Below are 26257 nucleotides of genomic sequence, written 5' to 3' on the forward strand. Positions count from 1 at the left end.
GTCTTCTATATCTTTCACATCACTTGCAGCGCCATCTGTTGTTGAAAAGTGTAACTACTGTAGTTTCGAAAGTTTGTCCGCCTGAAAATGTACTATTGTCCCAAGCATATTGCAACAAACGGTGTATGTCTATCGCTGCTCGTTTAGTTTTTATTGCCATTTCAAATATATCGGTCATTTTTGAAACACCCTGTATGTGCGTAATACCGTGAGTTTAGAGCATATGATACCTCGTAAGAGCCGGCTGCGGTGGTCTCGCGGTTCTAGGTGCGCAGTCCGGAACCGTGCGACTGCTACGGTCGCTGGTTCGAATCCTGCCTCGGGCATAGATGTGTGTGATGTCTTTAGGTTAGTTAGGTTTAAGTAGTTCCAAGTTCTAGCGGACTAATGACCACAGCAGTTGAGTCCCATAGTGCTCAGAGCCATTTGAACCATTTTTGAACCTCGTAAGAACAATAAGTGACGTGCTTTACATGCTTAAAGCGTCGGAGCATCTATAGGGTGATTTCGTGTTTGCGGTGTGCGTACTGTATGACCTTCAGTACACACACCATCAGATTAATTGACTTGTCGCTCTAATGAAGTAGGCGAGTGTCAGCAATATGTCTCGTGGTCTTATCGTGGCGTGTTTATCTTCTGCCGTTAGGTCAGACGATAGAAATGCCACTTGCACGCTTAGAGTAGCAGATTGACGGTGACCAACTTTAAACAGAACTTGATTAATTTTCACAATTTATTAAAATAATAACAAGTATAAAAATTACTTAACTTGGTTCTGGATGCTATTTACAATTGACAATCTGAAGTTCCTTGGTATTGGTACGTTAATCTTATTATCACATATATCTCTGATACGTGATGAAAGTGTCTATGCATTTATCTTCATGTCGATGTATAGAAAAATGGTAAACTTACTAGGCACGGACTGAAACTTCACCATGGACTGGTACAGATAAATGTAGAACACATAGAGACTGGTACACACTAATACAGCCTGGCACAGACTGGTGCAGACAAATGCAGGCAGACTAATCGGAGGTCTGTACACTCGTTATAATACCTCGCACGTTCATGTATCACTGCGCGAGTGTGACCCGCAGGGAAAAAAGGTTCTACGTTAGCAGCAATCTCATTGGCTGCGTTACATATTAATACGCGGATCGGCGGAAGCAGAATTTGGTCCGTCTCTATGGCAGCGCCATCTCGTAGTGTGGAGACGGACGAGCGCTGCACCTGCGCTGTTCTGCTTAGCAGGGCGCGTTCAAGTGGGAAAATTGTGTATGCGCTGACTACGCGGAACTATGTACTCAACAGTGTTAATGTTAGGAACTTTCACAGTTGGTGGGGAAAGGTAAATGTACGAGTATCGATCAGAGGTAAGAGGTCGCGGTGCGAAAACGACTGGATCGAAAATTATAACAAAATCTTTCTGATACCTCTGACAGTAGAATACATGCGTTAGTACCATTCTTACTAAGATTGTAGGATTGGGTTGTTTGGGGGAAGAGAAAACGGTTCAAAGGTCTATGAGCACTATGGGGCTTAACATCTGAGGTCATCAGTCCCCTAGAACTTAGAACTACTTAAACCTAACTAACCTAAGGACGACACACACATCCATACCCCAGGCAGGATTCGAACCTGCGACTTTAGCGGTCGCGCGGTTCCAGACTGAAGCGCATAGAACGGCTCGGCCACACCGGCTGGCTTTGGCGGAAGAGAACAAACAGCGAGGTCATCGGTCTCATCGGATTAGGGACGGAAGTCGGCCGTGTCCTATCAAGGGAACAGTCCCGGCGTTTTCCTGGAGAGATTTAGGGAAATCACGGAACACCTAAATCAGGATTGCCAGACGCGGGATTGAACGATCGTGCTCCCGAACGCGAGTCCAGTGTGCTAACCACTGCGCCACCTCGCTCGTTGCTGCGATTGTAGGATAGGTGACTTTCAGTGATGCTAATGTCGACTGAAGCAAGAGAAAATATCCTATAAAAGTTCACTTGTTAGAGTGTAAAGGTGAGAGAACAGTCATACATCTCTGCAGTTTATTGTGGTCACTAAGGAAGGTTAAAGAGTCCACTTACACTCAAAAGGAAAATACATAATTTATTGGGAAAATTGAGAATTCTGAACACTGGTTTCCTATGTGGGGTCAGTTAACATGCTTCAGCTAGAGGAATGAACAATAAAGGCAAGCTTTGCACAAAGAAGACTATACATTCATCCCATTCTTTATTTGTGAATATAAACTGAACAACCTTAACATGTTGTGTCCTCTGTCAAAGTAGACCTTACAGAAATTTGGCATAGAAAAACAATTGAGTTATCAACCCAAAGGTTAACTGAGGTACGGTTCTATTAGAGGCAGTAAATCCTTGTAATTCTCCAATGTGAGAAACAATTGACCTAGCCAGTCATGGCCATACTTGCAATTTTTAGACATGAAATCACATTCATGTCATAACATACCTAAAGCATATTTATAGATGATATTTAAAATAGGCAGAAGTTGGTCTTTAAGTATATTCAGATAAGCTAAGGGTAAGTAAGGGGGATATGACCACAGTTTACAGCCACAGGGAATGAATCTGTAAGAGAAGAAGAAAGGCTAATCATAACAATGCAGGCTCTAACAGACCGCAGGAAACTGTAAGAAGAGGTGAATGACATCCAGAATGGAAATAACGGAACATTTCAAATTAAGTGATGATATGCTTTGTTTCCTTCGCACAAAAGATCATTAACACAAAATGACAGGGGCCCACAGTCACCTCAAATAGCATCATGAAGCTAGTACTATTTCTTTACCCTGATGTCAAAGTAGCTGTAAAATGCATACGTGAGGAGTTACGAGTACTTTTTCAGTAGAAGAGATCAGATTCACAGTAGCAAAGATGAACAAGAGCTCGTAGTGTGGTACCACATATCGATACCACCCTACTGGTGTATTACGGTCGGTAAGGGGATGGCAAGTTTCTGTCTGACGCTGAAAGCCGCCACGCGGTATCTGGCAGACCCAATGGTGCCTGCCCACGGAGCCACACCTCTAGCAGCACCGCACCATGAGTGCCCTCTGCTGTCACAATACAGGACGACTGGTGACACCGACCCAGCCCATGTGCGCTCGAAGCCACTCCGCCACATGGTACTACGCAGAACGCCGTCTTGTCGGCGACACCATAGTTCGTCCTCAGTATGTTGAGAATGTTCCTTGTTGACATTGATGACCAAGACTCTGTTTCTTGCTGCATTATTTATGACGAGTCTTCATTCGCTTGGAGAAATACCAGTTAAGCAAATCTGTTTTTTGTGCTACCGATTTCGCTGATCATCTCTGCTCCTGTCCAGCTTTCCTACAGACAGATTCAAAACCACTCTGCGACCCACCTCTCCTTACCGTTGTGTCCGAAATCGTACACAACACATAGCTGTTAAGGTATGCATTTTACAGCCCAAGTTAACTAGACACTTTTTTCCTTGTTTTGGTTCACACTATTACCTCTGAAAGTTGTCAACTCTAAAATCATAGCCACAACATTACCGGTACATGTATTTCACTGTCAGAGGCATCAGAACAATTTTTGCTTCCGACTTCCAGAGCAGTAACCCTTACACAAATAAATCGATTGACCCTTCTCCATCATACCTAAGAGTCTGTAGCGTCATCACGGAATAACCCTGAATATTAAAAACAGATAAAACTATCATCCAGTCCCAGTTGCAAGTTGCCTATTAATGGCTTCGATGGAGATCGAAAACTTTTGTTTTAAGTAATACATATCATTATTGTTAACCAAACTTGAAAATTTTGTATACCGCCATAATCTGCTCATTAAGAGCACTGAAGTTAGAAACTACGTATATCAGGCACGGATATTTATATTTGTATAATATCGCAGGTAGCATCGTCACGTGACGCGAGATCAGCTGTCCTACTGTATCAAGTCGAAACTACAGCGTCCATAACGTGAATGTTTATGAGGTAAGGCATTCACATGACACGATCCGCCACGCAAACACCACAGTCGAAGGGTGAACTCAGCTTTCGGTTGGCTCTGAGCACTATGGGACTTAACATCTATGGTCATCAGTCCCCTACAACTTAGAACTAGTTAAATCTAACTAACCTAAGGACAACACCCAGTCATCACGAGGGCATTCAAACAAATGATGCCTCAAGGCATGGGTTTCAAGACGTTTATATTTATTTACGTGTCGCGGCTATTGTTCATTTACTTACGACGTGAAGTCACTCCCTTAAAAACTTCCGCTGCAAAATTCTGCAACGTCACTGGTAAATAAACACTGGTCATGACCCGTAAATAAATGTAGACATCCGATAGGATGTCAAGTACCTTGACATGTTATCACTGAAAAATAAATGCCTGCGATAGAAATCCGTTGTAAATAATTCATCACAAATTACCTTCAGTGTCAACAGTTGCAGTGTGCTAATATTTCCAAAAAAAGGACTAAAATTATCTGATGGTGTTGGGCTTTCCAATACCAGTTCGGATGGAGTTGTTTGTTATTATTTATTTTTTATTTTTTATTTTTTTAGATTCGGACTACACGAAACTGTTATCGAGATACTTCGGGAACTCTAGTGGGCGACATTCGTTTAGAGAAATTCAGAGAACCGGCATCTGAAGTCGACTACAGAACGATCTTATAGTCGCTAAGATACATTTCGCGCGAGGGCCACTAAGATTAAATACGAGAAATGGCGGCTCATGTGGAGTCATATAAGCAGTCGGTTTCCCTCGATCTAAGAGTGGGACAGGAAGGAAACGATTAGTAATGGTACAGGGTACCCTACGCCACGCACCGTACAGTGCCTCGAGGAGTATAGATGCATATGTACTGATTTATGTAAGAGCTGATGGAAGCGTCTCTTTAAAAGTCGATACGTCCATCCGAAGAAGATTGTCTAACAATATAAACCATTTTCAGCTTTACATTTTTGACAGAATATGAACTGTTTTATCTTAGATCACATGGATACGTCTTAGTATAAAAGCAAGGATAAAAGTTGAACGAAAATACCATGTTACTTTATTTCTTACACTTTAATATGCTGATATTCTTTGCATCCCTATACAGTCTCCCGCTTTTGCAGCATTTTACAGATGTAACGATCTGTAGCAATGTTTGATGCTGAGGTCTGGTGAAGAGTCATCGTTCAAACTCATCCCAGAGATGTGCCATCGGGTTCAGGTCCGGACTGCTGGCCCCTGTGACCGAACGGTTCTAGGCCCTTCAGTTCGGAACTGCGGACTGCTACGGTCTCAGGTTCTAATCCTGCCTCGGGCATGGATGTGTGTGATGTCCTTAGATTAGTTGGATTTAAGTAGTTCTAAGTTCTAGGGGACGGATGACCTCAGATGTTAAGTCCCATAGTGTTCAGAGCCATTTGATATATTAAGTCGAGTCAACATAAGGAAATCTCTGAAACCTGCCAGCGCATTTCACATCTTGTAACTGCGAAGCACAAACCAAACGGCTGTATGTGCAAACAGTCGCCGTTTGTAGAGGTGTGAAGAGGCTCTACCCTACAGACATTTACAAACTCTCGTTGTAGACTCTCGAAGCAGCTGTGCTCAGCGTGCAGAAATTTTCTAGGATACTACACAACCAGTACCGTTCATTTTCTGCTTTCGTTTCTAATACAAACCTAGTGAAATGAGTACTCGAGCAATGCTGGGTTTGTTGGGTAGTAACTAATATAAACACTAGGTTAATGAAGAAACTAATGAACCCACAAAACCTTAGCACACAGTAGATTATAAACGTAAATGCGACTATGTAAAAAATACGCCTACGGGAAAAAAAAGCAACGCCAAGGACGAGTTGTACGACGTAGACGTCTGTCTACATCTCAGATATGATGTCTGAACAAATTTCGCGCTAGGCTCATAGGAATGATACTAGTAGCACCACTATGTGGATCGAAAATAAGGTTTGCTTTTAATACTCGTTGTAACGATTGTGAGACTGGGTTGGGTTGGGTCGTTTGGGGAAGTAGACGAGACAGCGAGGTCATCGGTCTCATCGGAGTAGGGAAAAATGAGGAAGGTAGTAGGCAGTGCTCTTTCAAAGGAACCATCCCGGAATTTGCCTGGAGCGATTTAGGAAAATCACGGAAGACCTAAATCAGGATGCCCGGACGCGGGATTGAACCGTCGTCCTCCCGAATGCGAGTCCAGTGTGCTAACCACTGCGCCAACTCGCTCGGTCCGTGAGACTGGATGTGGTCGGTTGATGTCAGTCAACAATGCCTTTAAGGCGACAAAGACGCCATTATCAACATCTCAGTCAGTTCGAACGAGGTCATGAAATAGGGCTAGGAGAAGCTGTATGTACCTTTAGTGATACTGCAGAAAGACTTGGCAGGAATGTGGCCACTGTACATGTACTGGTTGTAGTACATGTTGTGATGCCCTTCATGAACAGCAAGGAGTGGGTGTTTTCGAAATGGATAAATCTCACTCACATGCCGCTTTTGTAACTCACCACGCCCTACAGAGTGTCGAAAGTTGCCTTGGCCTGCTCAATCACGAGATCCGTCTCCACTCGTGCACGTTTGGCACATCATAGGACGAAAACTCCTACGTCATCCACAAACGGCATTAACCATCCCTGTGTTGACCGGCGAACTGCAACAGGCATTGAACTCCGTCCCACAAACTGAAATCTGGCACTTCCACAACGAAAGTGTAGAAAGTACACCGATTACGCAGGACTGCAAAAAAAATATCTTTTGAAAGCTGTTCGAAATTTGACAACTGACTTTCATGAAATTTTCAGCACTGACGTCAAAAATGCAATCCATTTTATTCTGTCACGTCAGGTTCTCTAAAAAAAAAAGGAGTATTTTTGGGTATAATAACAAAATGGGAATGTCTGATGCATCTAGTTCCAAATAACATTCCGTATTGAAAGTCTGTTAATTTCCGTCATGCGGCCGTAATCACGTCGGAAACCGTTTCATATGAATCACCTGAGTACAAGCGGCAGCTCCTCCAATCCACTGCTCTTTTTACAACCTGTGTACTTGTTACTGACGACATCTGCACATGTGCATATGGCTATTTCATGATTTTTGTTACGACAGTCTACAGTACTGAAACAGAGCACTGCAAGACTGATTACAATGTTTTCCGTCGCTTCAAATCAGGAATACCAACGAAAGAACTATACATGGTTATTGTGAAGTACCGCAGGAGTGTCAGAAGATAACTGCGACACAACTACAAGACATACAGGAAACACATAACAGTAGATAGAATATATCTCATAGTTTCAATGCCTAACACGTGGTGTGGTGTAGCTGCAGGGCGCACTTCTAGAGGCAGACGTGTCGCAGCATTTCCACAAATCTTCTGCTCCATATTGCCAGTACATAAGTGACTCAGTAAACAGAATGCTACAACAGTGTACGGTCGCGATTTTTTTGGACAATTAAAGTAAGTAACCTCAAATGTTCGAATGCATGTGAATTCCTAAGGGACCAAACTCCTGAGGTCATGGGTCCCTAGTCTTTACACACTACTTAAACGAACTTATGTTAAGAACACCCACACTCCTATTCCCAATGGAGGACTCGAACCTCCCCGGGAAGGGCCGAGCCGTCCTTGACATGGCGCCTGAAACCACTTGGCCACACGCGGCAGTAACCTCAATTAAAGCATGTACAGTCGTGGACAAAACGAGCGAGACCCCTCGCCTTTTAGTTATTGCTGATCCGCTCAGCTTTAGCGTCTGCTACACAGCATAACAGGCAAGGCGACGAAGTGCTACCAATATACTATGCACAGGCGTGAAATTAAAAAACTTTCCGTACTTTGTCAGACTTTTTTCAATCATGTGTAAGACTACATTAACGCTGATTAGCGTGTTAAATACAACTCGTAAATATAATATATAAATGACATAAGAAACGCTAGTGAGTATGAACTGTACTAATAAAAATGAATTTCAGCTTATCGAAATAACATAACTGTTTTAGTAAGACAAAGTAAAATGGTTCAAATGGCTCTGAGCACAATGCGACTTAACTTCTGAGATCATTAGTCGCCTAGAATTTAGAACTAATTAAACCTAACTAACCTAAGGACATCACACACATCCATGCCCGAGGCAGAATTGGAACCTGAGACCGTAGCGGTCGCTCGGCTCCAGACTGCAGCGCCTAGAACCGCACGGCCACTCCGGCCGGCAAGACAAAGTACCCCACATCGTTACGAATTAGCAAAATATTTTGTGCATTCGGCCGAGAAACAGTCTGTGTCAACGTTCAGACCAGTCATACTGGATTACCGTTGCTGACATACCATGAAAGTGTGCAAATTTAGCGATGCGTGAAGATTAATAACGGAATTCAGTTAAAAATCATACAGTGCCACACTTACGTCAATTCAATTATTGTCAGAAGCGGAAAAAGTAGGCAGTAACAAATATCAAATTCTACAAGAGTTTCATATTGACATCCACAGGGCGCTGGTACAGAATAAAGGTAGCAATAAAACGTATTGGAGGCACGAGAATTTCTTAAAATTGCTTTACTGATAGTCTAGCTGCTTCCATCGCGATTAAAGCCGAAAGCAAACCAGACGTCCCTTGCAGTAGCAAACACCTTTCACTACAGTAGCAGACAACCCAGGCAAACAGCCCTCTATTTTTACCCCAGACAGCAATAAGCAGGCAATTTCGCAATGAAACTGGCAAAATGATCTGCAGTTTCTGTTGCGCAGAGCTTTGTGGACTCAAAAACATGATTTTTCTACCATTACGTCACCGCTCTTGTGACAATCATTCGGGATGTTTATCGAAATAACAAAATACTGTTATTAGCGAGTAAATTTAGTAGAATAATTCTGCCCCACCCCAGGAAATAAAGGGCTGCGTAACTGACAAGCGTATTTTAGAATGTTTCCAATTCTCCATTAGACTCGCCACAGCCAGAAAACGTTCATTAGCCGAGTGTTTCTTAAGTTAGCTAGCAATGGGAATGTTCGCGCTTCTAAAACGCGGTATCATTAATACTGGGATCTGAATTACCACGTGTATAGGCAAATGGATTTTATTTGCATTCCTGTACACGTGATTTGGATCGAAAGCTTAGCTACGATTAATATGCTGATGTATCGACTGCAACTAGAACATTTGGAATAAAGAGTAGAGGGAATTGTTTTTGCGGCCCCCATCTTGTTAGGATTTCGTCACCTAAATCGTTAAAATGGAACCCTACTAGTCTCACTTTCCTGACCGCTTATCTATCTACCCAACCTTTAAAACCAGTTTACCTCGAGTACGGGTAGACATAATAAACGGAAATGTATCGCACTTCGGTATACGGTCCCTTGGTGGTGCAAAAAAGTGTGCTTCTTTCATTTATATCTTATATTTACGTGCTCTGTTTAACACACTAATCAGCATTAATATAATCTTACACATGATTGAAAACAGTCTGACAAAGTTCAGATAGTTTGTCTATTTCACGCCTGTGCATAGTATGTTGGTAGCACTTCGTCGCCTTGACTGTTATGCTGTGTAGCAGACTCTAAAGCTGTGCGGATCAGCATAACTAAAAGGCGAGGGATCTCGCTCGTTTTGTCCACGACTGTACATATAGATGTTTGTCGCACCACAAACAATACCCCATCAACTACCTGTAAAGTAAGTTAAAGACTTGGAAAGCTACTCCATCCACTGATGGTGGCTCTTTTTCGTGTGTCTTGCCGTATTCGCGCAGCCATCTTCTAAACCTGCAGATTTATTTCTGAGCAATCTTCTAGCAATGTGCTAGGAAATCCACGTTATAAACTTCTAGGACTTGTAGAGGAGAGTGAGTAGATAGGATTCTGAGCTGAAACCCAGGTTCGGAAACGTACCGCTTTCGTGCTACAACCATTTGAAAATATGTTGGCAACGAGACTACTTTTACAAGTACCTGGTTAGGCATGACCCTGTACATCACTTGGTTTACAGTTCCACTCATTAATAGCCAAATGAGTTACTCGTGTATTCGTTGAAGGGTTCTCCTCCATGTGATGCATAAGACCTCCTCCAATCCGTTTGTGCGGCGTCTCCTTGTAGCAGCAGAGTCACGTCTGCTGACTAAAGAAACCCTTTCTCGAAACTGTTGCGTAACTGTGAGGAAAAGAGTCTGAGATGAAATCGGACGTATGGAGAACGATCTTGATGAAGTTGACGAGCACCTGTTTAACTACCGTGAGCTTCGCCGTTCAGAAGCATCATGTCGGTGTATTCTGCAAACGTGTATCCACCTATGTTGCTCCAGCACTCACAGACATGTTAATGTTTTTAGCAGATCAGAGAGGTAGGATGAAAGCCATATCACATTAGACGACGTAACCACTCTCCGACCATATCTACCATGTTCAATACCGACCTAGCAAACATGTAGCACGGAATCGGTAGACTTCCGGACATGCGTTCCTGCTCAGAATAATACGTACTCAATCTGCTATGCAACTCTTAGAAGTTTAAAAACGGAATTTTCCTGAAAACCTGTGTTTACCCCATTTATCGAGGTCAAGAATGGGGCATGAGAACCTCTTAGCACCCTGCACATAATCTTGCGCATCTGGCGCAAAGTTGTTTGTTGGTCAAATCTCCAAAGTCGTCCAAGAACTGCAACTCCCGGTTATCCGTCGTTAATATTAAATTAATCGTACTGAACTACTTGGAAACTCTACCTGAGCCGTTTCCAGCTGTGTATTCGGTACCGCAGTGGTAGCGTTCTCAGATGTGTGGAGCTGCACGGCGGTACGGTGACGGTGGAGGCCTCTGCAGATGAGACGGTCTTCGGGTTTCAAATTAGCGGAAGAGGCACGGACGGAGCGTCATGTTCCATTAAACCCGCCATCCCGCTGGGTCCCTCCCTCCGTGGCGCTATTTCATTATCGTTATTACTGGCTGGACGAATGTCAGCAGAGGCGCTATCGCTTCCATCTCAACACGATATCATCTTCTGCGACACGGCAACGCAGTTACTCCTTCCAGATACTCGCAACGTTTGCGAGACTAATGCATTTGAAAAGTTTCAACACTGTGCACTGTCCATTTTTAAATTGTATGTTTGCACTTATTAATGGGAGAATAAGTAAAACCATAAGTTGCGACATAGTCGTGGATTAAAACAGTGATCCAGGAAGTATAGAGTAATGGTCTTTTATTTCCGCCAGTTATCACAACACTTTTCGTTCTTAGACTACCGGTTTCGTTCGGCAATGACCATCTTAAGATCTTCAGCAAAACTGGGAACAATAAAATACGCCTTAATGAAAAATTATTACTTTCATGGATGTGAAAATATGCGCTTAAAACATAACGAGGCGTAACTGTTTTTTAATATGTAGTAATATAATAAAGCCATAGTGGCATCCCCACAAAATATACACAAAATCAGCTTAGCATCGTCGCACATATTTAAAATATCGTGTAAACTGGGCCACAGTTCAAGCAGAGTCATACTGTCACTTGTGTCTGTTATTATTTTTATCTCAAATAACCACAAAAGCGTCTAAAAATCATATATCACTTAACCGTTTCTTCATAACAATTTTAAATTTATCTTTATCCAGTTTTTGATTATTACACTTTATCACTGTAATAACTTATACATTTGGCAAGCCCATTATAGACTTTACCTATCGTAATTTTCGTTTATCGTGTACTGTAAAATTTTATAATAGACGAGTATATGAAGACTTATAGCAGCGATATCTAACAAAACTTACGGCAAAGACATGTGTTGTCGCTACTGTACACCAGTTTTTTATGAACGCTAGAGATAGAGACACTATAACTCTGCCAGAACTGTGACCAAGTTTACACCACATTTTGTAACGATGTCACTACGGGTTTATTGTATTAAATGTTGTAAAACAGGTATTCATCGTCATGTTTTAAACGCTTGTTTTCACACTCATGAACGTAATAATTTTTCGTTATGGGTCATTTTATTGTTTTAAGACGTAATCTATTCCCTAGTTGCATTTTTTCCCATGTTTTGCTTACCGAAATTGGTAGTCCAAGGATCAAAAGCCTTGTGACCATTGGTGGAAATTGTTTGGAAAAGTTTGGAAAAGTTTTAAAAACGAATTAGCTGCCTTTGAGATACAGTTCCGATGCATTCTCTCTTAATCAATTAGCTGGGGAATGTACTCATTGGGTTTGCATTTAATGTAATGTCAATCGATGTAATTGCTAACTTAATTATAGTTTATATTCGTGGCTTCAGAATGTGAATCAATACGACCTTCATCTGCTCAAATTACGTCGTTTTTATAGTGACATCTCATTTCAGAGCACAGATATACATAACCCAGAGATTGATGGAGAAGGTATAGCAAATTCCCAGGTCTTTTCTTGTAGTGGATTCTGACAGTAAGTCAGAGAGAATGTAATCAGTTCTTAGAAAATAAATTAAAAGCCACCGGTATATCCTGTCATCCGTCGAAAGCGCTTGACCAAGTATATCACGACTTACATTTAAATAAATTAAAATATCCAAATAAATTCAAATATCATGTCATCACTGAAAATTCTGCGAAATAATTCAAGTCGTGTCGGAAACAGGGGTGTCAATATGAGATAGCTCTTTATTTAGCTATCGTTCTTCATCTCAGTGGGAATTACCGTATTTACGTGTGATGTCGCACAAGATTTCATGTAACTACACTTACAATTTTCTTTGCGTATTGATGTCCTTTGAATAGTAACATTTATTTGTAGATAATACAAATCTTCTGATAAATGAATAATCAAATGATATTTTACAAATACAGTGAAATTTTCAGGGGCGCAAAGAAATGTTTTGTAGTACATACATTATCATTAAATTTTGAAAAGGACTCAGTGTATGATACTTAGTATTTGCAAGACGCTACGACTTAACATATGTTTAAAATGTTTGACATCTAGGCAGAAGATGCTGACAGTATCACGTAATTGGGATTAAAAACTCTGTACTATCTTTGATTCATAATAATACTAATCAGAACACCTATTTATTATTTTCTTAAGTTTTTGCCACAGCCGAGTTCAAAACTTTTGTTTTTGATGACTAGTTTCGCACTACATTGCCCATTCGCGAACCACTGTCTGCATTTTAAATGTTAACATAAATTTCCCCCAGCGCACGCCTATAAAACAGCCATAAATGGTACTTGTACGCGTATATAATAATAAGATGGTATACCATCTTCTAAGAGTTAAAGGCTACCCAGCCATTAACCACCTTCTGTGCGAATGCGCATGCTTTGCCCGAACTCTTACGGGGCTCGTCAGCTTAGAAGGGAACCTCCCCATCGCACCCCCCTCAGATTTAGTTATAAGTTGGCACAGTGGATAGGCCTTGGAAAACTGAACACAGATCAATCGAGAAAACAGGAAGAAGTTAAGTGGAACTATGAAAAAAATAAGCAAAATATACAAACTCGGTAGTTCATGTGCAAGATAAGCAACACCAAGGACAGTGAGACCTCAGGAACGCCGTGGTCCCGTGGTTAGCGCGAGCAGCTGCGTAACAAGAGGTCCTAGGTTCAAGTCTTCCCTCGAATAAAGAGTTTTTTTTAAATGTTCAGTTTATGTGACAAACTCGTATGTTTTCATCACTTTTCGGGAGTGATTATCACATCCGCAAGAAAACCTAAATCGGGCAAGGTAGAAGACTCTTTTTACTCATTCGCCAAGTGTACAAGTTAGGGGGGTCGACAACATATTCCTGTCATGTGACGGACATGCCGTCACCAGTGTCGTATAGAATATATCGGACGTGTTTTACTGTGGAGGAATCGGTTGACATATGACCTTGCGATCAAATGGTTCCCAATGGAGAGGCACGTCCTTTCGTCTACTAATCGCACGGTTTTGCGGTACAGTCGCAAAACACAGACACGAAACTTATTACAGTGAACAGAGACGTCAATGAACGAACGGACAGATCATAACTTTGCGAAAATAAAGAGAGTAAACTTTTCACTCGAGGGAAGACTTGAACCAAGGACCTCTCGTTCCGGATCTGCTCACGCTAACCACGGCACCACAGCGCTCTTTACCTCATATTGTCCTTGATGTGGCCTATGTTGAACATTGACTACTCAGTTTGTATATTTTGCTTATTTTCTTCATAGTTCCACACAACTTCTTCCTGTTTCCTCGATTGATCTGTGTTCAGTCTTTCACGGCCAATCCACTGTGCCAAATTATAACTAAATCAGAGGGGGGTGCGATGGAGAGGTTCCCTTGTTAGTCTGGTGCGAGTAATGAATGAATGAGAAAATATCCAGTAGGAGCACTACGAATGTAGGTTGTGGGCAGTTGGGAATGTGGGTCTCACAGGAAGCGTGCAAGGGATAAGTCTCTGCAGTCTCACTATCATCTGTGCCCTCGGTGGCTCAGATGGATAGTTGACACAGTAGTTCGGTCAGAGGGTTAGCCGCACTCTAAAAAAAAAGAAAAAAACTGGGTGAATGGATCAACGAAGAACTTAAACGGACGTCATTGGACGCCCGCCCCGAACACATAGCATAAAATATAACGAACAAAATGAGATAAAAAAGATGGATAGAATGTCTGCCCTGTAAGCAGGCCCCCCGGGTCGAGTTCCGGTCGGGGCACACATTTCCAGATGTCCTCATTGATGTATATCATCAACACCTGTCGGCAGCCGAGGGTTTCGATTTAATTATCATTTCATTCTAGAGAAGCTGCACGCTCATCAATGGTATCTGTTCTTTCGGGAACAGATACTATCTTCATACACATGTATATGATGCCCGTGGGTAACGTGGGTGCAGGGGGAGTTCGAGGACATTGAGATGACGGAAAAAATACGCTGAATTCGTAGAGGTGTCCGAAAGTAGTAATGCAGAAGTGATATTCTGAAATACAGTTGTAAGACATGAGCGGTGGTACGACATTGAAGTAAGTGGAGTAAAGAAGGAAGTTATAAATCTCTCCTTTTGTCACGAATTTGCAAGAAAGAGTAAATCACAAGCGTCAGCTCAGATGTGAAGTGAGCGGAAGATTGGTAGTAAAAACGGTCATGAAATATGATGGGACCGAGCGTTTTATTACCCTTGGGGTTATCTCGGCTTGTAGGTGCTGCTTTCCATAAGCGACTCCTAGTGGAAAAACACTCCGTAACATGACCCTGAGCACTTGGGTAGAAACTTACGTACAGTTTAACAATCCTTCTGAAGATATGTTTTGAAAAGCTGTAACTAAAGGAAATCAGGTTGTTATAACGCAGCAATAAAATTATTTAGCCTTATTAAAAGGAAGAGATATATTGCTTGTCTTTGTGTAACGCGCTATTGTTTGGATTTTCTACAATTATAAACTGTATCACATGTGCTTCATATCTAGAGTGAAGAAAATTTTCTTTCGGTCGATAAAAAAGTCGGAACCATCTAACAGATTGTTCGTGTGGCTAGTAAACTACTAATTAGTGCGTTGCTAAACCTCCCGTTTCCTCGGTTTGTGAGAATCCAACAAATATTCCTTCTCTGTCGGACGCTTTCTAGTGGCCATTCATTTCAATACCTGTGATGTTAGTGGTTAGCAGTTTTCATTCTCAGATCACTTCCATTATTTCCTTTATCTTCTTATTGACATTTACGTGAAAAATATCGCAACATCAATAAACAATTAATGCAGAATATTTTAATAAAATTTCTGGTATATATTTCTTTAGGTTACATATTTGATTAACATCGCATGATCACAGGTTAATGTAAACGCTAAATAAGCCTTTGCAAATGTGAAACCCTCGTACATTAATAACAGAGGTCTGCGACACAAAAATTGTTTCAAATTTATTAAGTGATTTTTAGAGTGTTTTCAACGCTGATTTCGGGAATAATAGTGAAAAAATTCGATCACGTACAGTTATTTCACAAACTGCTTGTCTAAGTTTAGCATTTTTCGATATTTCAGCACTCCAGTGAGCTTGAATTTTGGTTTTTAGGATCTCCATAAACTATTATTTAGCCGTTTGTATACTAGATACACGTAAAATATAGAGTAATTAGGAGAAACCAGCAGTACTTCATGTCTGTGCCTGTCTATTCCTTGGCCGTTCCCCCGCCGTCAACAACAAGTGAGCTTCTGCTATTGTCCTTCATTTCACAGTCCCTCTTCACTTTGTGCTGTTTAAGTGTTGTTGTTGCTAGTGCTTTAAAGTAGTGACTGTTTTCTTGTGTTGTGACGTTGTTTTATGGACGATGGCTACCAGAGGATGTATAAACTCGCCAGACTGCTTCTCCTACATTTGTGGCAACTGTACCGTTAAAAAACAACAAAGAAACATTTCAGTTTTGGTTGAAAAAGTACATTTTGCCTATTTTGGTATAAAATTAGGCCATCAAGATAAGCCGTGGCCCCCACCCTAAGTTTGTTCAGTGTGTGTAGAAGTACTGAGGTAATGGTTTCAACGTAAAAAAGCAGTCCTTAGATTTTGGAATACCAATGGTTTTGGAGGGAGCCCAAAAATCATAGTAATGACTGCTATTTTTGTTCGTGCAACGTACGAGGTTTCAATTTGAAAATCAGAAAGGATATTTCTTACCCTAACATTCAATTAGTCACTCGCCCTGTTCCTCATGGACCTGAAGTACCAATACCCTCTCCTCCAGATTCCTTGGATGATTAGATGATCACGAGCCATGGGCTCAGCAAGATGATAGTGAAGAATACAGAGATTGCTACGATCCTGGCACAACCGATAACATTCCAGTCTCACAATCTGAACTGAACGACTTAGTTAGAGACCTAGGCCTTTCTATAGGATCGGCAGAGATTTTAGGATCTAGATTGAAAGATAAACATACACTCCTGGAAATGGAAAAAAGAACATTGACACCGGTGTGTCAGACCCACCATACTTGCTCCGGACACTGCGAGAGGGCTGTACAAGCAATGATCACACGCACGGCACAGCGGACACACCAGGAACCGCGGTGTTGGCCGTCGAATGGCGCTAGCTGCGCAGCATTTGTGCACCACCGCCGTCAGTGTCAGCCAGTTTGCCGTGGCATACAGAGCTCCATCGCAGTCTTTAACACTGGTAGCATGCCGCGACAGCGTGGACGTGAACCGTATGTGCAGTTGACGGACTTTGAGCGAGGGCGTATAGTGGGCATGCGGGAGGCCGGGTGGACGTACCGCCGAATTGCTCAACACGTGGGGCGTGAGGTCTCCACAGTACATCGATGTTGTCGCCAGTGGTCGGCGGGAGGTGCACGTGCCCGTCGACCTGGGACCGGACCGCAGCGATGCACGGATGCACGCCAAGAACGTAGGATCCTACGCAGTGCCGTAGGGGACCGCACCGCCACTTCCCAGCAAATTAGGGACACTGTTGCTCCTGGGGTATCGGCGAGGACCATTCGCAACCGTCTTCATGAAGCTGGGCTACGGTCCCGTACACCGTTAGGCCGTCTTCCGCTCACGCCCTAACATCGTGCAGCTCGCCTCCAGTGGTGTCGGGACAGGCGTGAATGGAGGGACGAATGGAGACGTGTCATCTTCAGCGATGAGAGTCGCTTCTGCCTTGGTGCCAATGATGGTCGTATGCGTGTTTGGTGCCGTGCAGGTGAGCGCCACAATCAGGACTGCATACGACCGAGGCACACAGGGCCAACACCCGGCATCATGGTGTGGGGAGCGATCTCCTATACTGGCCGTACACCTCTGGTGATCGTCGAGGGGACACTGAATAGTGCACGGTACATCCAAACCGTCATCGAACCCATCGTTCTACCATTCCTAGATCGGCAAGGGAACTTGCTGTTCCAACATGACTATGCACGTCCGTATGTATCCCGTGCCACCCAACGCGCTCTAGAAGGTGTAAGTCAACTACCCTGGCCAGCAAGATCTCCGGATCTGTCCCCCATTAGCATGTTTGGGACTGGATGAAGCGTCGTCTCACGCGGTCTGCACGTCCAGCACGAACGCTGGTCCAACTGAGGCGCCAGGTGGGAATGGCATGGCAAGCCGTTCCACAGGACTACATCCAGCATCTCTACGATCGTCTCCATGGGAGAATAGCAGCGTGCATTGCTGCGAAAGGTGGATATACACTGTACTAGTGCCGACATTGTGCATGCTCTGTTGCCTGTGTCTATGTGCCTGTGAGTCTGCCAGTGTGATCATGTGATGTATCTGACCCCAGGAATGTGTCAATAAAGTTTCCCCTTCCTGGGACAATGAATTCACGGTGTTCTTATTTCAATTTCCAGGAGTGTATGTTGGCTCCAGGTATATCCTTTTCTTCGTATCGATTGAGGGGAAAAGAGTTTGTATCTTTCTTGCCTCAAGAAGGTGACCTGGTGTTTTGCAGAGATTTACCTGGACTTATGGCACGTTTCAAACTAGAATATCCACCTGATGAGTGGAGACTTTTTATTGATTCTTCCAAAGGAATGCTTAAAGCAGTACTTCTACACAACGGTAATAAGTATGCTTTTATACCAGCTGGACACTCGGTTCACTAAAAAGAACGTAACGAAAACCTTGAACTGGCTTTAAGCAAACTCTACTATTCAGATCACAAATGGACACTATGTGGTGATTTAAAAATGATGTCAATGCTGCTTTGTCAACAAAGTGGCTATACAAATTTCATTTGCTTTCTCTGTGAATGGGACAGTAGAGACAGACAGCAACACTACATAAAACAAGCTTGACCCTTGAGAAAACCTTACAGGTAGTGGCTAAAAATGTTGAGAGGAAAAGCCTTGTGGATACTAAAAAGGTGTTACTTCCACCACTTCACATTAAGTTGGGGCTGATGAAACAATTTGTTAAGGTATTGCCAAAAGAAGGGAAGTGTTTCAGATACCTTTGTGGACAGTTTCCTGGTTTATCCGAGACAAAGGTAAAGGAAGGAGTCTTTGTCGGACCAGGCATTACAAAACTAACGACAGATCCCACCTTTGTGGACAAAATGGAAACAAAAGAAAAGGCAGCATGGACATCCTTTAAATTAATTATTACCGGTTTCCTAGGAAACAAAAGACATCCAAACTACAAGACAATCGTCGCAGACATGTTTGACACCTTTAAGAAGCTGGACTGTAACAAGGGCATTAAAGTTCATTTTCTCCACTCACATCTTGACTACTTCCCTGCAAACCTAGGTGATGTATGTGAAGAGCAGGGCGAAATTTTCCACCAAGACGTAAAAGACATGGAAATAAGGTATCCGGGAAGATGGAATATCAACATGATAGCAGACTACTGCTGGATTGTAAAAAGAGATGATCCTCAACGAGTCCACAGCCCTAAAATCAATAAAAGAAGCTTCGGCAGAAAGCGAAAGAGTTAGTATAAGGACTTATGAGCTTGAAGCGAAATGAAAGTCTACTGGAAATGTATTTTAGAACATGATTTAAAAATAAAATAAAATTTTATAACGTTGGAAAAAATGTGAAATCGTTAGAGAAATAATATCCCGAAATCGACAATGTCAAGAGTTTGCCGAGAATACCAAATTTCAGGTATTACCTCTCACGACGTACAACTCAGTGTCTCATGGTCTTCACTAAACAACCGGGAATAGCGGCGTTTACGTGGCAATGTTAGTACTATCAGACAAGCAACACTGAGTGAAATAGCCGCAGAAATCAATGTGGGACGTATGACGAACGTATCCGCTATGATAGCGCATCGACCTCTGAAAATTATTCAGAATGTTGTGCAAACCAATCGCGAACATTTGTAGCCCGGTGACATGGCGTGGTGTAATTCATAAAAATTCAATCGTTGTTTGAGAGCATGAAGTCCAAGACTGGCTGAAAATGGTCTCCAAATAGCCGAATACAACCATTTCCATTCAACGATCGGCTCAATTGCATCAGAGGACCCAGTCCATTACATGTAAAGACAGTCCGCACCGTTACAGACCATCTTGCACAGTGCCTCGTTGACAACTTAGGTCCGTGGTTTCGTGGGATCTGCAGCACATTCGACCACTGACATCAGCTCTCACCAACTAGATTCTGAAATCATCTCACCAGGACACGGTTTTCCAACCCCCTGGGGTATCGCCATACTGTTAATATGTCTATCCCACTGTGAGACAAGACGGTCAACGCCTTCATGGAAAAACGATTGAGATTCTCTATCGAACCATGATTGTACCCAGGCGTCCACCTCTTGCTCCGAAGCAAATAGGCGGCGACGAATGTCTTTCTTTCGTGCTCCGAAAATATGTAAATGGCGTGGGAAGAGATCCGGACTGTATCGAGCATGTGTAACTGTTTCCCAGCGAAACTTCTGCATCCAAGTCGAAATAATCTTGGCTACATTAGTGACTGCTGCTATACCGTAAAAGGAATCTAGCCCAGTTGCCAATCATTTCACCATGGCGTACAAACCATTCATGGATTGGGCATTAAACTCTGTGGAGAACGCATCATTGGTCGTCGGCGTGCACCAGCTGCCTTGCGGTAGGATTGAAAAACGTGTTGAGTTCTTCACTCAAGATCGCTTGGTGCTGGTTGGTGTAGAATTATACCCTGCACACATCCGCAGGATACAAGAAAGTTTCAATTATTTCCTATGAAACCACTTTCCTTCCTGCACATTCTGTTGACGTGCAATTACTTCGGAAAATAATCTTTGTTCAGTCATATTTTTGCTGAAGTTCATTCAACAGTGAGGTGCAACCATATTTCTAGCATAGTGTGGAGGAAAAATCGCTTGTCATCAAGCGGCCTTAGGTATCAGCCTTTATTTAGTCAGGTATCATAATTTTCTGTAAACAAGTACGGGCTCATAAAGTCACTTTGATAGGCAGGAAGGTACAGTATTTTCTCTAGTTTTTGCGTGATTTATCAGTTCTTAAAGATTATGAAGGTAGACTGATATTATTTTTTTCAGTTTCAGTTTATAACAGCGGTTGTTATAAGAGATTTAAAACTGTGTGTACTTTTATTGCAATACGTCCCTCTGCAACATGCAATTTCTTCTCACTTTGTCAGTTACTCGTTATTACCTCCTGATCACTATGTCGAACTACATGATAAGGTAACAAACATACTTTAAACGGTTTCACTTATTATTTTGCGCCTCATTATTGCGATCATCGTCCGTATGTATATATTCCTTATCACATAAATCGTTTATAATTTACATGTGGCTTGTCTAGCCCAGTATAATGAAGAGACTGACACTATGTCAAACACCTAAATATTTCCGGACGAAGTGTTTCGTCCTTTCTTAATGCAAATGTTATCAGACCTCAGTATTTAAAAAGTGTTTTTACAACATCTGTACTGCCAAAAATAATATTATATCGTGCCACATCTCAAAATCAGCGACTCAGCAGTTCCGTTTTTTCCCCATCAGTGGTACCGCAAAGGGGTACCATCGCATACCGTCACAAATCAAGCAAATTAATATTAAACAGTATAAAAGTAGAGTGTTTGTTCCAAAACAGAATTTCTTTCTTGTGAAATAGACACTCAAAAGAGTGATTATTCGGGAGCGAAAGTGTCGTTATACTGTAATGCATCAACTATAATAATTGATTTTATGATCGCCCAAACCGCGAATATATTTATTTCCTCTTCCCTTATTATCCTCTGGGGAACCGACTTATATGGACAGATATTTGATGTGTTCCGCATTCTTTTTGTATTAACTGTTCCATACTCGTCTCTAAACGCCAAATAAGCTTTATTAAAGCACGTAAATCAAACATCTTAATTACGCGAACATCAATTGCAGACGTACGTTCCACAGGGAAAATGTACCTAGGGAAAATTTTACTTGTACATTTTTTAAAAAGTTATTGCTCTGGTAACAAAACGACACTGTCATGTCATTAATTTAGTATTAATCGCACATTATTGTTATCGTTTATTAGCATAAACCATTAAACGAGGGAGTGTAGGTAACACGAGGGCATGGAGTAGGGCCACGTGGAATGAAAACCATAGTAGGCTTCAGACTCTGAGGACGAGGAGGAAAACGACATATTTTTGTTCCGGGATTTTCCCGAGTGTGACATTCAATGAAAGACTGCACTTGACGTATAAACAAATATGGACAAGTCAAGACAGCACTCTCATGTTTGTTAAACATACAGTCAAGCTACGATTCATTACGACACACAGTGCACAAGTGGAAACCATCAGACGGACGGATGCAATGAGTGTAAAAAAGGAACCCATCTCTCGAGAATGCTACTTGAGATATTAATTAGCTTCTGAAAGAGGAACTTTTATGACATTCGTATAGGCCCTTCTGAGGCAAACTGCTGTTGTACAAAGTTCCCGAAATTTATTTCGGCCCCATGTACCTAGTCTGTCTGCTGCGTCGATAGGATATTCAGTACGCTACGAGACTCTCAGACTGAGAATTCAAGCGGAGCGAGGAAGAGCTGTATTAAAAGCAAACACAAGTTTATCTTCGAATTGAAATTACAGTCTGTGACATTCAGAATGGAAATTCATCATCCCCTTTTCAAGATAACTGATACCTCTGCATTAATTAGGCAATGTGCGCCCACTACCTTTCAAAAAATAAATAAGTAACAAAAATAAAATAAATTTCGCGAAAAAAATTAAAAAATTAAGAATTGGATCCCGAGTTTAGTGACAATTGAAGTATTAATGTTTGTCTCGGCAGAACCACTGCTATAAGGGGGCGTAAAATAGAAATCTCTTGGAAAATTGAAGTAACGCGTACAGACATCGTTACTGAGATCCTACAATATGCATCTGACTGCTTCAATGATTTATTTATATGTATATGGTGTCTGTTCATTCGGACATATCCATATAAATATATAGTTCTGGTAGTACCGGCCACGACCTTCTTCTTTGCGGATGCACACATTTTACCCGAACTGTTACGGGACTTGGTAAGACTGTCTTCCACGAGTAATGAGTGTGTTGGGGTGGGACACTACGAATGTAGTGTGTGGACCTACAAGGTGAGAATGTGGGTTTCGTGGGAGGCCCTGCAGTCGCGCTATCCTTTGTGCCCTCGGTGTTCAGATGGATGGAGCGTCTGCCATGTAAGTAAGAGATACCGGTCGGGGCACGTATTTTCACCTGTCCCCGTTGCTATATATCAACGCCCGTCAGCATCTGAAGGTATTAATATATAATTCTAATTTAGCTTCAAAGATAGTCCAGCGCTACTGCCATAAAGTAGAAACATCTCTGGAATGAGCAGACGGATGCGCAGAACAGGTTTTGTGTTTCAGCATACATTACCAGCCTGATCACGCGATCTTGTGACGGTGTAGGTTTGATCGTAAAGTGCCCTGTATATCTAGTATATCACTACATCACTAGTATACATGGATTTGATACAGAAGTTTCATAGACATCAAGACAATTTTAATCTGATCCCAGGAATAAACCTCTCGCTTCTGAAGAGCAAAATAAAGTGGAACTTTACTACTTTGCAACAGATGTCACAGCTCAGATGCTCCTGATTTGTACCATCCAAGGCAGCCACCACTATTTTGCTATAATACGGCTTTGCTAAGCCTGTTGCAGTAAATTTTTTGTTGTGTTAGCCTTGAAAAATCCAGTGCCTTTGAAAGTGTCACCAAAACCACCGAATTCGTCGCTCATTAGCGATTATTCGTTGTTTTTATACGACATATATAAATTTCTTTTTGTATTTTTAGCAAGATAATGCACAATGTTGCCTACTGGGAGGACTTTGAAGTACTTATTTAGCGCATTTTCTTTACAAGCCCCCAGTACATCACAAATTTACCAAGAAACGAATGAAAAATCGATTGCTGGTTGAATGTACTTCAAATACCGATACACCCCAAATATTAAAAATATATATTATGCACTTCACACACCCCCTCCCCCAACGCCTCGGCGTTCTGCCCCCTCATCAGTCCCCTTACGCACACAAATATACAAGACTGCATGAATGTACAACACAGTTACCGCTTTTACATTTTTATTTTAGCCCTCCATTGTTATCTATTGAGCCATTGACCGTCTACCAGCATCAGGGGAAGTGGACAACAATACACATGAAAGAGTCGGGTTGGGTTGTTTGAGGGAAGAGACCAAACAGCGAGGTCATCGGTCTCATCGGATTAGGGAAGGACGGGGAAGGAGGTCGTCCTTGCCCTTTCAAAGGAACCATCCCAGCATTTGCCTGGAGCGATTTAGGAAAACCACGGAAAACCTAAATCAGGATGGCTGGACGCGGGATTGAACCGTCCTCCTCCCGAATGCGAGTCCAGTGTCATGAAAGAGTTCTAGGAAATCTTATGTACTAATATTTTATGCTTTTCAATCAAATAGTAAGGACAAACCGGGAAGTAAAATCTAACAAAACAGTTGAATTTGTACTTTGATTACACTTTGTGTATGTGTCTGATTTTCGTTTCCCTTTATTATGATTCGCGTTCAGTCCGTTGATTTATTGTCTACTTATTTGCAAAACAGAGTATACAACGTAGATTTGATGATTTCATTACATAAAAAAGTATTCTCTTCGAGACTTGGACAGAAAATGTATATAAGCCCAATGCTGATATTTCACTCAATATATTCCATATTTTCCAGCTTTCATTTACTTAATACATCTTCATTTTACACTATTAGATATATTTAACTTCCTATTTACATCCTGTGTTCTGCACTCCAAAACGTTGTTTCTCTTTCTCTCTTTCCGCTTTACACACACACACACTTTCTTCTCTATTCTGTAAAACGTCGTTCCCGACAAGAACAGAATATTTCGCTAACATTTTTTGCTTTTGAATAAAACAAAATTTTTTTCTTCATGTTGCATTATACGATATGGTAAGAATATTTCAGTTTAAAACAAACAAAACTACCCATAAAACGCCCAGAGTTTAGATATAAGAAACGTATAGTGCGAAAAAGGCTAGTGATGTTCATTACCGTCAAAAGAAGAAATGGACAGTTTTCTACTTGTGGATTTCAGTTGTCTTTCAAGTTTATGAATAACAAAATGGAATTCAGTTAGAAACGAATGCTCCAGATGACCAACGGCTAATCATTCCTTTTCGCGCATCAGTTGCAAATGGAACGATGGAAAAAGATTGTCTGTACGCTTCCGTAAAAGACATAATCTCTGTTATATTGTTGTATAGATACAGAACGTAGGCTTACAAAATTAAGCCTTCATTACAATTTTTCAACAAGTAACGCGCTTGTAACTAGTATAGTTACTGTATTAGAGCTTTCTAGTACATACCTACGGTAAACATGGTAAACATCTTCTTTCACGTATTTGTCTTTGCAATTATAGTAACAACAGAAGTTTTCGACTTCTATTACGAATACACAAATGGTAAGAACTCAACAGATACTGTACGTCTAAAATTGTAAGTTTATAGTGCAGTGAAAAGCATAAACAAAGAGGGTTGACTCGAGACCACTCCCGTTTAATGTTGTCACTCCAAAGTATTTTAGCTCTGTGGCTACTAGCACCGCTAACGAAACCAAAGAATATCAAATAATATATCAAAAATAAAATTATGGTGTCAGTTTCACACAGAAACATAAAAAAACGCACATTGCATTAATGACTGAATACAGTAAGAGATTTTATTCCATTTCAGTTCACATTTACTGCGCCTCGTACTATTAAATTTGTTAACACTTTTTTAAAAGAAATCAGTTATCACTGCAATAGCAAGAGAATAAAAAATTAAATAAAAAAACGTTGGAACTGGACTGCTGTAGACTTCAAGCAGTAGATAGATATAATCATTTATCTGTAGAACTTCATCATTCAGAAAGATATTCTGGAATGAAATTATTGACATCCTTATACTGTTCTTTTGGTTTGTATCTCTGCTGTACTGCGAAATTTTTTGCCCTATCTATATTTCTGTACTTAACCCAGATTTCTCCCAGCATCGATGTTGTTATCTTGTCACAACCCGAAATCTAAACCTGTGATTCAGGTTTAATATGCAAAGCTGAAGGAGTGTGCGAGATTATGTGAAATGTGGATGCCGCGTGTGGGAAAAGTACAGAAAAAAATGGTTCAAATGGCTCTGAGCACTATGGGACTTAACTTCTGAGGTCATCAGTCCCCTAGAACTCAGAACTACTTAAACCTAACTAACCTAAGGACATCACATACATCAATTCCCGAGGCAGGATTCAAACCTGCTACCGTAACGGTCGCGCGGTTGCAGACTGTAGTGCCTAGAACCGCTCGGCCACTGCGGCCGGCGAAAAGTAAAGAAACA

This window comes from Schistocerca gregaria, chromosome 3 (genome assembly GCF_023897955.1).
Source record: "Schistocerca gregaria isolate iqSchGreg1 chromosome 3, iqSchGreg1.2, whole genome shotgun sequence".
Lineage (NCBI taxonomy): Eukaryota > Metazoa > Arthropoda > Insecta > Orthoptera > Acrididae > Schistocerca > Schistocerca gregaria.